At 42.2% G+C, this 15,631-nt stretch overlaps 1 long non-coding RNA gene across 1 annotated transcript; it reads left to right on the top strand.

The window, feature by feature from the left end:
- The first annotated feature begins 6,389 nt into the window (after positions 1-6,389).
- On the top strand, positions 6,390-7,369 carry LOC135050588 (uncharacterized). Its single transcript, XR_010241682.1, has 3 exons — positions 6,390-6,463; positions 6,540-6,752; positions 7,324-7,369. It is a non-coding gene; the product is annotated as an uncharacterized LOC135050588 (long non-coding RNA).
- The last annotated feature ends 8,262 nt before the right edge of the window (positions 7,370-15,631 follow it).

Here is a 15,631-nt window from a genome sequence, read left to right as displayed (position 1 = left end):
AATCTCGATGTAACAAATTGAGAACTATCAATACTTAAACACCCAAATAGAACTAACACTATACAGAGACATTTCACGCACTATTTGTTATTAAAGTAAAATTTTAGTGCTGCATAAACTGGGAGTAAAAGAGTCATAAAGAAAAGATAAAACATAAAGCCAAAGAAAGTAATGTACAGTAGTCAGACCTCACAATGTGCTGCAGCTACAGTATAATAGTAAATTTAAATCACTGACTAAGAAGACTTATAATAAAAACATTCTACATCATATTATAAACACTTAAATAGTGATTAGAATCACATCATAGACAAACATGCTTATAGCAAACACGTGATGAATACAGTATATTACAGGAAACTCCTCTATACTAATCACAGTTGAAAATAGTCCAAAAGCAGTACATGGTGAGACTCCAATATCCAAAATGCCTGTTGTAAGGGACACCCAATAGTATATCAGAATGGGCATGATTAAAATTTGTTTCATTCACATTACCTGATGTATTGATGTATCAATACGAGTTAAATGTCTTTGTATAACAAATGGTTGGAAGTTAATGGCCTTGCTGGTATTTCTTTATAGTCACAGAACTTCAGAGACAAGCTGTTAATAGCCCTAGGATCCTGTATGGGACAGTAATTAGAGGCTGAAGTTTGTATATAACACAGTAGGGGTCAAACCAACAAACCCTCAGAGACACTAGGGCCAGAAGAGTGTAACTTGAGTGTTCTTCCTGGCCTATTGAAAAAAAGTCCAGTTTGTGTACACAATCCTAGTTAAGCCAGCTTCAAACAAACAATTAAAGATAACGGAATTCAGCCCTGCTAGAATGGCTGAGAAACCCCAAAGTGTAAGCTGAGACTCACTCCACTCTGGTTATGGGAGGATTAAAGGACTCCCAAAGAAGTGTGTTGGGGGGCTGCAGCATGTAGCTTTAAATATAGGAAACTGACTTTGCAAATTGTCATTACCTTTGAGGTGGCTTTCGGGGAGAGACTGGAGCCTATAATGTCCAGGATAGGAAGAGAGACCTCACTCTACAGTGTTCTGTACTGCAGGTGACTAGAATGTTGTTTTCTCCCTATTTCTTGAAATTGCAATTACTTGTGTGACTAATTAAACTATTATATTCTTGTAACCTTTCTTTTTCAGTACCTATAAACTATAAAGGTTTGACTTGGATTAAAAATATTAATCTTGGTTCTGGATTCTGTGTTTTCACACCCAACTCCATAGAGGCTCATGTTACCTAATTTTTTACGTATTAATAATTGTGTGCGTGGGTGGTAGCAGAAGTTTACCTTGGGCGTGGTCCCTCAAAGTTGCTTGGCCTAACTGGCGTAGCGACCTGTACTTCTGCTGGTGGCAGTTACCACATTGATTTACCTCACACACTGAGGAATTGTGACACCTGGGACCAGAGGTATTTTGGATATCTTGGGGATGGGACCCAAGACTAAACACAGAAAGCATTTATGTTTCATATACACCTTATACACACAGCCTGAAGGTCAATTTATACAATATATTTAATAATTTTGTGCATGAAACAAAGTTTGTGTACTTTGCACCATCAGAAAGAAAAGGTGTCACTATCTCAATAGTGCTCAAAAAAATCTATATTTTGGAATATTCCATATTTTGGAATTCTGAAAATGGGAGACTCAACCAGTAAATGTACATAATATAGTGATTGCCCCAAATGAGCCGGTTTTTCCATCTGAGAGCAAGAATCAGAATCAGAATCAGTTTTATTGGCCAGGTATACTTGCGTATACTAGGAATTTGTCTTCGGTTTGCTATACAACAGCCAAATAGGTAACAGATAAGCAGGTGGGGGGGAGTAAAGTCACACATATAGGTATACGGTAGGGACACAAGTTATTTACATGTACGTCTACTCAGTCAATGTTCAGGAGTTCAGCAGGCGGACCGCTTGGGGAAATAAACTTTTGAGGCTTCTGGTGGACCTGGTGGGGATGGCCCTGTAACGCCTACCTGAAGGAAGCAAGTTAAACATGCTGTGGCTGGGGTGTAGCTGGTCTTTTACTATCTTCATTGCCTGCTTTTTAGCTCTGGAAAGGTACAGGTCCTGGACTGAGGGAAGGTTGGCCCCGATGATCTTCTCTGTGGTTCTGACCACCTTTTGGAGCCTGCATCTGTCCCTTGCGCTGGCGGAGCTGTACCATACGAGTATCGAGGAGCACAGTACCGACTCCAGAATTGCGGAGTAGAAGAGGAGCAGAAGCTTCTGTGGGATGTTGAACTTCCTTAGTTGCTTGAGGAAGAACAACCTCTGCTGCGCTTTCCCAACAGTGGCATCAGCGTTGGACCCCCATTTAAGGTCCCGGGAGATTGTGGTCCCTAGAAACTTGAAGGATTCCACTAGCGATATCACACTGTCAGCAATCATAAGCAGAGGTGCACTAGATGACTTCTTCCTGAAGTCCACTATCATCTAGACAGTTTTGAGGGGGTTGAGCTCAAGGTTGTTGTGGATGCACCACTGAGCCAACTGGTCTACTTCCCATCTATAGGCCGATTCGTCCCCGTCCTTGATGAGGCCGATCACGGTGGTGTCATCAGCGAATTTGATGATCTTTACTGATTGCGCCTCTGAGGTACAGTCATTTGTGTACAGGGAGAAGAGCAGGGGTGAGAGGACACAGCCCTGAGGGGCCCCTGTACTAATGGACTGCGCTTGAGAGGTGAATTCCCCCGCTTTCACCACCTGTGTCCTATCTGTCAGGAAGTCTACTATCCAGGAACAGGTAGCTTCTGGGACCCCTAGGCGAAGTAATTTGGGGTGGAGGATGCTGGGGACTATTGTATTGAAGGCCGAGCTGAAATCGACAAACAGGACCCTAGCAACACTAAATGATAGCACAAGTACCATAAGGAGTTGAGCCAGACAGAAGGTAAAGTCGTCCTACAATAGCTGGTAAAGTCCTCCTTACTTTCAGAGTATCGGCCAAATGAGGAACAATGGATGTAAGCACAATTGGATACCGGTGATGAGCAACTGTATATAAAGTACAACCATCGTAACTAGTGTCTAGGAATAGAAGCCTCGGTTCCCCAAAGGAATTCAGTGCACCTAACACAGTAACCATAATATTTCATTCTCATTAGGAAACACTCGTGTCAGCTGATTACAAGGCAAAGTTAAACTGAAGGTGTTTACATATATCATACTTAGAGATGTGTATCGGACATTTTTCGGGTTTTGTGTTTTGGTTTTGGATTCGGTTCCGCGGCCGTGTTTTGGATTCGGACGCGTTTTGGCAAAACCTCCCTGAAAATTTTTTGTCGGATTCGGGTGTGTTTTGGATTCGGGTGTTTTTTTTCAAAAAACCCTCAAAAACAGCTTAAATCATAGAATTTGGGGGTAATTTTGATCCCATAGTATTATTATCCTCAATAACCACAATTTCCACTCATTTCCAGTCTATTCTGAACACCTCACAATATTATTTTTAGTCCTAAAATTTGCCTTGAGGTCGCTGGATGACTAAGCAAAGCGACCCAAGTGGCCGGCACAAACACCTGGCCCATCTAGGAGTGGCACTGCAGTGTCAGACAGGATGGCACTTAAAGAAATTGGCCCCAAACATCACATGATGCAAAGATAAATTAAAGAAAAAAGAGGTGCAAGATGGAATTGTCCTTGGGCCCTCTCACCCACCCTTATGTTGTATAAACAGGACATGCACACTTTAACAAAGCCATCATTTCAGTGACAGGGTCTGCCACACGACTGTGGCTGAAATGACTGGTTGGTTTGGGCCCCCACCAAAAAAGAAGCAATCTCTTCTTGCACAAACTGGCTCTACAGAGGCAAGATGTCCACCTCCTCCTCATCGTCCGATTCCTCACCCCTTTCACTGTGTACATCCCCCTCCTCACAGATTATTAATTTGTCCCCACTGGAATCCACCATCTCAGGTCCCTGTGTACTTTCTGGAGGCAATTGCTGGTGAATGTCTCCACGAAGGAATTGATTATAATTCATTTTGATGAACATCATCTTCTCCACATTTTCTGGAAGTAACCCCGTACGCTGATTGCTGACAAGGTGACCGGCTGCACTAAACACTCTTTCGGAGTACACACTGGAGGGGGGGCAACTAAGGTAAAATAAAGCCAGTTTGTGCAAGGGCCTCCAAATTGCCTCTTTTTCCTGCCAGTATATGTACGGACTGTCTGACTTGGATGCGGTCACTCATATAATCCTCCACCATTCTTTCAATGGTGACAGAATCATATGCAGTGACAGTAGACGACATGTCAGTAATCGTTGGCAGGTCCTTCAGTCCGGACCAGATGTCAGCACTCGCTCCAGACTGCCCTGCCAGCGGCTGGGCTCGGAATTCTTAGCCTTTACCTTGCAGCCCCAGTTGCGGGAGAATGTGAAGGAGGAGCCGTTGACGGGTCACGTTCCGCTTGACTTGACAAGTGTCTCACCAGCAGGTCTTTGAACATCTGCAGACTGTGGGGTATATTTACTAAGATTCGTAATGTTCAGAATTTGTTTGAAGTTGAAACACGACTGACATCGGTAGTGTGAATTTGCAACTTTTTGTTTTCTTTACGACTCATTTACTAAGCGTTCGTAATTTGTGTTTTCGTATTTTCCGATGTCGATGTCATTCGTTATATATTTTATGTGATCGCGGCCGACTCTTATTTTTGCGGACGTATTTTGTTGGGCTTTTTACGAATTTGTATCTTTAATTTCCACGGCAGTGTTTTTGACCCTTCCCGGACGCGTTATTTTCTTACTTTCGTTTTCGTCACTCGTCCGTGATTGGTTGTGTTTGTCATGGAGGAGTGTCTGTGCTCATTAGTATAAAAACGCCCCCAACCAGCTGCACCTCGTGGGTTTAGCTAGTGGAGAGGTGAGAAGAAGTTGGTGTTTTGGAGTTGGTGATTTGTTAGTCGGTTTTGGAGGTTTCTTGCGATTGTTGAGTGTTGTATTGTGTGTGTAAGTAGTCTTGTGGTAATTGTTGTGTAGTCTCATTAAAGTTTGTGTCATTTTTAGTGTTTGTGCATTTTACTTTCAGTCTATTGTCATTGTTTGTTTGTGAGTGTGTGCATGTGTGTGTGTGTGTGTGTGTGTGTGTGTGTGTGTGTGTGTGTGTGTGGTTGGTGTGCAGTGGTAGTGGTGGAGTGTGTTTTGTGTTTTTTTTATTAGTGTTATTTGTTGTTTATCATTATTATGTCCCAGTCAGAGGAGAGTGAGAGGGAGGAGGTGAGTGAGAGGGAGGAGGTGAGTGAGGTGGAGGAGGTGAGTGAGGTGGAGGAGGTGAGTGACAGGGAGGAGGTTAGTGAGGTGGAGGAGGGCGAGGTTGCTGCTGTGGCCTCGAGTGATAGTGACAGTGATGGTGGTGTTGCTCCGCAGCCACGCACCACTACCAAGACGGGCAGAAATGTTCAATTTAGCTTTGCGGAAAATATGGCTTTGGTGCATGAGTTGATGCGCCATCATCGCCAGCTGTTTGGGTGTGATGCGGCCAAGGTGCCTTCGCGCAGGAAAACTCTTCTGTGGGGGAAGGTAGAAGCGGCAGTAAACAGTGAGGGTGTGGTGAAGAAGACCGAGGACACGTGTCGGAAGAGATTCTACGACATCAAGCGCCGTGTCAAGGCCAAGATGGCAAAGGAGGCTAAGTCAGCCAGGCAAACAGGGGGTGGCCATCCCTTTATAGCATCTTATCGGGAGTGGGAGGAACCTGTGCGGACCCTTATTCCGCATGAAATTGTTGGTGCGACTAATGTGCGGGATTCGGATCGTCCTAGGCCTGATGGTGAGTTTTTTTTAACAATCTGTTATATCTGCATATGTGTTTATGTCTAATTAGTATTTTTAAAATGATATCGTATTGTTAATATATTTTTATGTTCTAAATTGATTATCTTTTTGTTTGTTTTTAAAATATTTTGTGTTTGTATAGTGAGGTGTTAGGTAGTAATGGTTTTTTTGGGGTTTTTTTGTTTAATGTCTGCTGTATTTTACTTGTCTTTGTGGCCAATATGTTAGTGTAGATGGCTAAGTATTGTATGTTTTCTTTTTTTTTAATTTTCTAATTTTTCGGTTTTTTAAATTCTATTTTCAAATTTACTCATTAATGTAATAATTTAAAATATATGGTAATGCATGTGTGTATATTCAGCTGTTGGCCATGGAAATTAGACTACTTGGCTATGTTTTTGTCTTTGGAAATGGAACCTCATTAGCCTGTTTACAAAAAATGAAGCAACCCATTGTTTCAAAATTTATTGTTAGAAACTGTACCCATAATGGTAATCATATGTCCACATCACTAAATGTTGCTACTTACAAAAGTTCACACTGTAATTAAAGGTCATAAACACCAATGTATCATTTTTAGAGTACGAAAGCAAGCCACCACTTCCAGAACACAAGCAACACTGTCAAGAGCTGTGGATGCTGGCAATACAGGTAACGCAAAAATGACACCTGTTAATGTGGCCACCACAAAAATTCAAAATAATCTAATGTTTGCATTAATCCATAGGAACTTCAACATCGCATCACAGTCCACAAAGACGTCCTTCACAGGGGTCTGGCAGCCACACGAGCAGGCCTAGCAAGAGACGTCATACTGATGTCGCACCAACACCAGCATTAAGCACACTCCCACGTCATATTTCAACTGTGTTGCCTCAGCCACCAGAACACATTTTGGAGAGTACTCAATCACCGGGACCACATTCCCCTCAGCTGTCTGGTGAGTAAACACAAAACACAAATTACACATCAGCCAAAAAATTAAATAATCCTAGTACTTATCCACAGCACCATGCACATGGCTTGCAAATTGTTAAAAACAAAAAACCACTAAAAAAGTTTTGCAAATTTAGAGTGTTCTCTTGTGCCTTACAGTAGTATTGTGTTGTCATTATTTATTTGAATAGTAAAATATTGAGCTTCAGGTAGATTCACACCCTTTCACAATGGTGATAGAATTCATATTGTCATTTACTGTTTGATATTTTAATGCAAGTACGATATGGCGGGTGACAAATCACTTTTTTCATGGTGTAAACTTTGTACCTCTGTGTGTTTGTTTCGTAAGTGTGGTATTTGTCAAACATGTGTCCACTTTTGTTTTGAAGTCATTTTTTTCAACATAAAAACCAACATAATTGGCCTTTTTGATTGTGTATACGAGTCTTGGTGAACATCCTAATTTGCTTTAGAAAAATGTTTGACAAACAAGTCTAGAAAGTTAAACTAAATATGAAATCCAGCATAATTTTCGAATACACTCAAATGTTGTCCCCTTAAACCCCATACAGAACCAGACATCATGCCCCCGGAAGCCCAGCAGGAATCTGAACAGGAAACATACACCCTCCATCTGCAAGCAATAGACGTTAACCAACCAAACACGCCTCAGGAAAGTACCCCGCCACCTCAAATGTCACCACACCCACAATTGAGCCAAAAAAAACCCCCGCAACTACCTGAACCATCATTTTGGGTAACAACAGGCACAGAATATTGATTGCCTACGCACACACACCCAATACCTAGCCTGTCTGCCCCATCATCTCCCGAGACTGTGTAGAAACACAAGCAGGCTCAATGTCCAGCTATGCAGAGTCACAAACAGTATGGAGCAGATGAGAGAAGATAACAGCCAACTTATTGTTACCTTTCAGCGCATAATGGATGAGCAACACCGCCATCAACAGGCCCTCATTCAGTTGATTCAAAGTAATCAAATTATATCAGAAACCATGTCTCGCATCATAGACAACAACACAACAGCCACAACACAACTTACGGCAACCCTGCCTAACCTCAGTCAAAATATTAATTTGTTGGCACAACACCAACAAGGTTCCAGCTCAGGGACCAACACACCTACATCACCAGTTCGAAGATCAAGCCGAACCTGCTCCACTGCCCAAACCAAACCCACGTCAGCCACCAAAGAACAGCCTAAGAAATTTACCACCCTGCAGCTGGAGACACATTGTTGACAATATTAGGTCTACACAATAGCAGTTATTTGTAATGAAAACACATGTTGTACAGTAATAAATGTGAAAACTGATTGATTTGCAATGTGTTATGTGCAAAAAACTGTCAGTGTAAGAGGAAAATTCTTAGAGTTAACACTCACATGTGTTGGGAATATTCTAGCATCATTACTAACATGAACGTTTACCACATCACAACCATAATTATGTGTAAACAATTTTGTAAGGTTGGTGTTAGTCAATGTATGTTTGGCTAACTGGCACACATTACTCAATGTCCATTATGTTGTGATAATGAGGTAACATATTTCAAACACAGCTTTAGAAGAAAGTCGACACACAACAAACACAAACAATAGGCTAAACAATAATGGTTGTTAGTGCATACTAAATTATTATGTAGTATTGTGGCAAACATTACCTTTGAATGTGAAAAAGAAACTTTTAACATTATAAACACATAATTAATAAACAAAAAACGCTATACAAATAGCTAAGTAACTGATACCCAACAGTTTGACATAAAAACATATCAAGCAAATAAACAACACTCAGCTGACTAGCTCAAGAGGGAGCAAGAGCCACATTACTACAGAAAATACATTGGTGTGCCTTAATTGTTCATATACAAAGCACACAGGCAAATTTACTTACCGCTAAAATGTGCCAAAATCAGGTCTTGCCATACCTGCCTCCCTATATATGTACTCACAGTGTCGCCAGATGTTTCTAACTCCTCTGCTTGCTGACTGTTTTCTTCTTCTTCATCATCATCATCATCATCATCATCATCATCATGTGGTAGATGTTGCTGCAAACACATGTTATGAAGAAAACAGCAGCAGAACACAATCCTAGTCACCTTTAAGGGACTATACAACAAAATCCCGGCAGACTTATCCAGACACCGAAACCTTGACTTATGTGCATGATTGTAATTGTGTTCAGCAGGGGAATCAGGGGCGGACAATGGAGTCAGAAGCCAAGAGTAGTAGCCATAACCCCCATCACCTGAAAAACAGAGATTAGCAGCATTGTTAAATATTGATGCACAAACACAGTGCTAACATAATGTGCAGGTTGAGGTAAGCACAAAATGAATCACAAATACTTGGTACATACCCAGCAGCCAGCCATCCAGCATTTCTCCAGCCTCAAATTTATCAAAGAGGGATGACTGACTGAGGATGAAGGAGTCATGGCAGCAGCCAGGGTAACCCGCAACAACACTCATCATTTTGAGATTTGCATCACAAACCACCTGGACATTAGTTGATTGCCCAAAATGTCTATTTATATAAATATATTGCCTACCCCTAGGTGGTCTCAGCTCAACGTGTGTGCAATCTATGGCACCCAGCACATTTGGCATACCAGCAAGCTCATAGAAAGCTACCTTGACTGCATGCCACTGAGACTCATGGGTAGGGAAGCAGATAGAGGCATCTATGTGGGGTTCAAATGCATCCAAAACCTGAGTGTACAGTCACAAATATAAGGTGAGTGTCTTAAGCGCTTTGTTCAAATATACTGTTATAAATTCACATTACACAATACAGAAATGGAGCATAGAGGAGTATGTATGGTTTGCCTCACCTGATTTAAATATTTTGAAAAGGTGGCCTGTGAGATTCCTATTACATCGCCTGTCACAGCCTGAAAGCTGCCAGTAGCCATAAAGTGCAACACAGCCAGGAGTTTGTGCAGGCCTGAGACAGAGCGAGAGCAGGCTGTCTCAGGGTCTAGGTCCAGTTTGACTAGGTCATACAGATGGAAAATGTTGGTCCTAATTAGCCTGAACATCTGTATGACCTGGTTATCGGCCAATGCATTTAAGTTCAAACGCCTCCTAATAAACCGAGGCCTGCGCAGCCTCCACGGCACCTGTACATCCTGCTGACCATGTTCAGTTTCCTGGCCCTGGTTTCTTGTAGCCTCATGGAGCAGTCTCAGGAATCCCACAGCAAAAATTCACTGCTACACACGGCAGCAGCCATTTCAGAGTGATTGATTTGCCAAATGTGCTGGCCCACCTTTTAAAGGGCCAAAAATGCAGGTGTGATTAATGATGAAGTCGGAACACCTGTAAACACGCTTCTCAAAAGCAGGTCTACTTTTTTCCCGTGTTTTTTTACGAATTGTATTTTTTTACACCCGCAAATGCTCTTTCACGGTAGAGATTTCAAATACGAATGCATAGTAAATGACCGAGTTCTATACCTAAACAGAAACGTTTGACCGATGGTGTATTCATTCGTATTTTTACAACACAGCCGTAAAAAAATACGAATGCCCTCATCACTGCCGAGACTTCAGTTTAGTAAATTCCCGAGATGACACTTTGAACAAAAAACACCAAATCGGTCAAAATCGGGAGCTTAGTAAATATACCCCTGTGTCTGCCGGAAAGAGAGATACAACGTAGGCTTTAAACCTAGGATCGAGCACGGTGGCCAAAATGTAGTGCTCTGATTTCAACAGATTGACCACCCGTGAATCCTGGTTAAGCGAATTAAGGGCTCCATCCACAAGTCCCACATGCCTAGCGGAATCGCTCAGTTTTAGCTCCTCCTTCATTCTCTCCAGCTTCTTCTGCAAAAGCCTGATGAGGGGAATGACCTGACTCAGGCTGGCAGTGTCTGAACTGACTTCACGTGTGGCAAGTTCAAAGGGTTGCAGAACCTTGCACAACGTTGAAATAATTTTCTACTGCGCTTGAGTCAGGTGCATTCCCCCTCCTTTGCCTATATTGTAGGTAGATGTATAGGCTTGAATGGCCTTTTGCTGCTCCTCCATCCTCTGAAGAATATAGAGGGTTGAATTCCACCTCGTTACCACCTCTTGCTTCAGCTGATGGCGGGGCAGGTTCAGGAGTGTTTGCTGGTGCTCCAGTCTTCGGCACGCGGTGGCTGAATGCCGAAAGTGGCCCGCAATTCTTCGGGCCACTGACAGCATCTCTTGCACGCCCCTGTCATTTTAAAAAAAATTCTGCACCACCAAATTCAATGTATGTGCAAAACATGGGACGTGCTAGAATTTGCCCGAATGTAATGCATGCACAATATTGGTGCCGTTGTCCGATGTCACAAATCCCCAGCAGAGTCCAATTGGGGTAAGCCATTCTGCAATGATGTTCCTCAGTTTCCGTAAGAGGTTGTCAGCTGTGTGCCTCTTATGAAAAGTGTTGATACAAAGCGTAGCCTGCCTAGGAACGATTTGGCATTTGCGAGATGCTGCTACTGGTGCCGCCGCTGCTGTTCTTGCTGCGGGAGGCAATACATCTACCCAGTGGGCTGTCACAGTCATATAGTACTGAATCTGCCCTGCTCCACTTGTCCATGGTTAAGTGGACATTGGGTACAACTGCATTTTTTAGGACACTGGTGACTCTTTTTCTGACGTCTGTGTACATTCTCGGTATCGCCTGCCTAGAGAAATGGAACCTAGATGGTATTTTGTACCGGGGACACAGTACCTCAAGCAATTCTCTAATTTCCTGTGAATTAACGGTGGATACCGGACACACGTTTAACACCAATGCAGCTGCCAAGACCTGAGTTATCCGCTTTGCAGCAGGATTACTGCTGTGATATTTCATCTTCCTCGCTGTTAAAGTGTGTACCTTTTGTCTGAGGTTGTTTGTACTCCTCCCCCTCCCTCTGGGGGGTCTGATAGTCACACAAATACAAAATAACCTTTATACCAGTATTAATTGTTATAAGTAATTATTGGGAAATGATACAATACTTTCTTCCATTCCATATTCCTTACATGTGATACTACTTCATCTATGACCTTCTGACTAATATCCACTAGCCTTACCATGCAGTCTTATAATATATATATTTGTCTTATACCACAACAGCCCACAGACAGAAGGTCCCAGCTGAAATGCATTATGCGTCTCACCTAGAGTCCCATGTGAGCTACACACGCGAACTCTCTACTATTGCCTGGGCCAAAACCGCCCAAATATTACTCCTTGACAAAATCCGTCAAGTAACCTCGTTATATCGCTATATTGCATTATACATATGATTTAAACATTTAAATCCTTCTTACCCTCAGTTGTAATGAACCAAAGACCATATAAAGTATAACATCTTTTACTCCATAAACAGTAACTGCAATCTTATAGATGACTTACATGTGGACAGTTAAAATAATGCAATATAGATTACCAGGTCAGATACACAATACAGTTTAACAACTCAGAAGTGAATTCCTAACTTGATCCCAGTAATGTATTACCCCATTCTGTTGCTAAATAAACTTCAATGCAGGTTCTAGTTATTCCTTACTCGTATATGTTCTTGGTGTACGTGTAGATATATATATATATATATATATATATACTGTATATATATATATGTATGTGTGTGTGTGAATGTATGAATGCAAGAAAGCTGTGCTAGTGTTATCAGATTGTGCTCTTCCCTGTGTACGTGTGTATAAGGATGTGAGTAGATGGCTGTTCCAGAAAGCATGGTGAGAAACATGTGTGTGTGCAGGGACGGATTGGGAACAAAAAGCGGCCCTGGAAAATTTGTACTAGTGGCCCCACATGGGCAGCACCAGAGGTGTAAGGTCTAGCCATGGGCCATGGTAGCAGCACCCTCCCACCCAAGACTTTCCAGATAGTGGGCATGTCCAGCATCAAGGGGGAAGTTAAAAAATATATATATATTATGAGCACATTATATGATACACCTTCAGAATTTAGGAAACTATATCATTCTTTAGAAAGATATATTTTCTTGCTTATTACACCAACTGTATCCCAATCACTATTCACTCAATCTTATATGTCAGCCAAGCAGGCAGACAGAGCATACACTAGATCATCTGCAATCACAGGCTAAGTGGCAAAGTAATTTTCATATATGAAAATTATTTTGCATCTTATTCATTATGTCTATAAAAAGGACCACATGTCCTCAAACAAAACAGGCCCCACGGGTGCGTCGGCTCACCGGGAATCTTCCCTGTGAACCCTATGGCCAATCCGCCTCTGTGTGTGTGTCTGTAGCATGTATTGTTAGGGGATGATAACGTGTGTGTGGCATTTATTGTTAGGGGATAAATGTTTAACACGCACTCGGCTAATCAGTGGACTAACTGGTAAATGCTGGATAATCATCTACCTGAAAAACATCTAGTGTGTGTGTGTGTATATATTTGTGTGTATGTTAAAAAGTTATCAGTATGTGTATAGAGATGGAGAGATGAAAGCAGACAAATGAAGAAAGCAGTGTCCATTGTATAGGCCAGCCCAAGTGCAGGCATAACACATACAGACATAGTAAAGATATCAAAGTCAAAAGGAGAGGTGATTTAAAGTGAAGGTAAATAGAGTGTGTTCTGGTATAGTCAGAAGTATGGTTACCTTCCAAAGAAAGTGTTTTGTTGAGTGGATTTCCAGAAGCCAGGTCAGTGTTGTGTCCTGTATTGTAGTGTCAGGAAAAGAGAGCTTGTTTTTGGGTGAGGGGGCTTTATATAACCTTTCCCAGCATGCACTTCACCAACCTACCCCCACAGCTGCACATGGCTTGGAAGTGGGACATAAGGTCCATGGCTGGCTAGGTGTCATTTCCTGTTGTTTGTATTACTGTAGCTCATGTTACGATCAATACAGTATATTTCTTTTGTTCTATATACAGCTGATTTATTCCCAGTGTATTTCTTAATGTGCGCAAGCACAGTCTTGCGCATGCGCACTTTATCAGTGGCGCTGAGCAGACGCGAATATCGATGCTCCTTCACACTCACAAAGGACTGTTGGACAGTCAATTGCTTACTGGAAGTAGTACAAGTGGTCTTCCGACTTCCCCTCTGGGATGACAATCGACTCCCAGCAGCAACAACAGCAGCGACAGCAGCAGTAGGCGTTACACTCAAGGATGAATCGGAGGAATCCCAGGCAGGAGAGGACTCGTCAGACTTGCCAGTGACATGGCCTGCAGGACTATTGGTTTTCCTGTCTAATGAGGAAATTGACACTGAGGGAGTTGGTGGTGTGGTTTGCAGGAGCTTGGTTACAAGAGGAAGGGATTTAGTTGTCAGTGGACTGCTTCCGCTGTCACCCAAAGTTTTTGAACTTGTCAATGACTTCTGATGAATGCGCTCCAGGTGACGTATAAGGGAGGATGTTCCTAGGTGGTTAACGTCCTTACCCCTACTTATTACAGCTTGACAAAGGCAACACACGGCTTGACACCTGTTGTCTGCATTTCTGTTAAAATAATTCCACACCGAAGAGGTGATTTTTTTTGTAATTTGACCAGGCATGTCAATGGCCATATTCGTCCCACAGACAACAGGTGTCTCCCTGGGTGCCTGACTTAAACAAACCACCTCACCATCAGAATCCTCCTTGTCAATTTCCTCCTCAGCGCCAGCAACACCCATATCCTCATCCTGGTGTACTTCAACAGTGACATCTTCAATTTGACTATCAGGAACGGGACTGTGGGTGCTCCTTCCAGCACTTGCAGGGGGCATGCAAATGGTGGAAGGTGCCATCTCTTCCCGTCCAGTGTTGGGAAGGTCAAGCATCGCAACCGACACAATTGGACTCTTCTTGGGGATTTGTGATTTAGAAGAACGCACAGTTCTTTGCTGTGCTTTTGCAAGCTTAAGTCTTTTCATTTTTCTAGCGGGAGGATGAGTGCTTCCATCCTCATGTGAAGCTGAACCACTAGCAATGAACATAGGCAAGGGCCTCAGCCGTTCCTTGCCACACTGTGTCATAAATGGCATATTGGCAAGTTTACGCTTCTCCTCAGGCGCTTTTAATTTAGATTTTTGGGTCATTTTACTGAACTTTTGTTTTTTGGGATTTTACATGCTCTCTACTGTGACATTGGGCATCGGCCTTGGGAGACTACGTTGATGGCATTTCATCGTCTTGGCCATGACTAGTGGCAGCAGCTTCAGCACGAGGTGGAAGTGGATCTTGATCTTTCACTATTTTACCCTCCACATTTTTGTTCTCCATTTTTTAATGTGTGGAATTATATGCCAGTAATATATCAATAGCAATGGCCTACTGTACTGTACTATACAGGTTGAGTATCCCATATCCAAATATTCCGAAACACGGAATATTCCGAAATACGGACTTTTTTGAGTGAGAGTGAGATAGTGAAACCTTTGTTTTCTGATGGCTCAATGTACACAAACTTTGTTTAATACACAAAGTTATTAAAAATATTGTATTAAATGACCTTCAGGCTGTGTGTATAAGGTGTATATGAAACATAAATGAATTGTGTGAATGTACACACACTTTGTTTAATGCACAAATTTATAAAAAAAATATTGGCTAAAATTACCTTCAGGCTGTCCGTATAAGGTGTATATGTAACATAAATGCATTCTGTGCTTAGATTTAGGTCCCATCACCATGATATCTCATTATGGTATGCAATTATTCCAAAATACGGAAAAATCCCATATCCAAAATACCTCTGGTCCCAAGCATTTTGGATAAGAGAGACTCAACCTGTATATGTATACTGTTGGTCATCAAAATGCTGCACTGTAATACTATATATACTGCTCACAAAAATGCCGCACAGATATGGAATGGATACGTGCAGTGACACAGAGCTGCAAG

Source organism: Pseudophryne corroboree, chromosome 2 (assembly GCF_028390025.1).
Source record: "Pseudophryne corroboree isolate aPseCor3 chromosome 2, aPseCor3.hap2, whole genome shotgun sequence".
NCBI lineage: Eukaryota > Metazoa > Chordata > Amphibia > Anura > Myobatrachidae > Pseudophryne > Pseudophryne corroboree.
The sequence above is the reverse complement of the archived record's forward strand: the minus strand, read 5'-3'. Positions and strand labels throughout refer to the sequence as shown.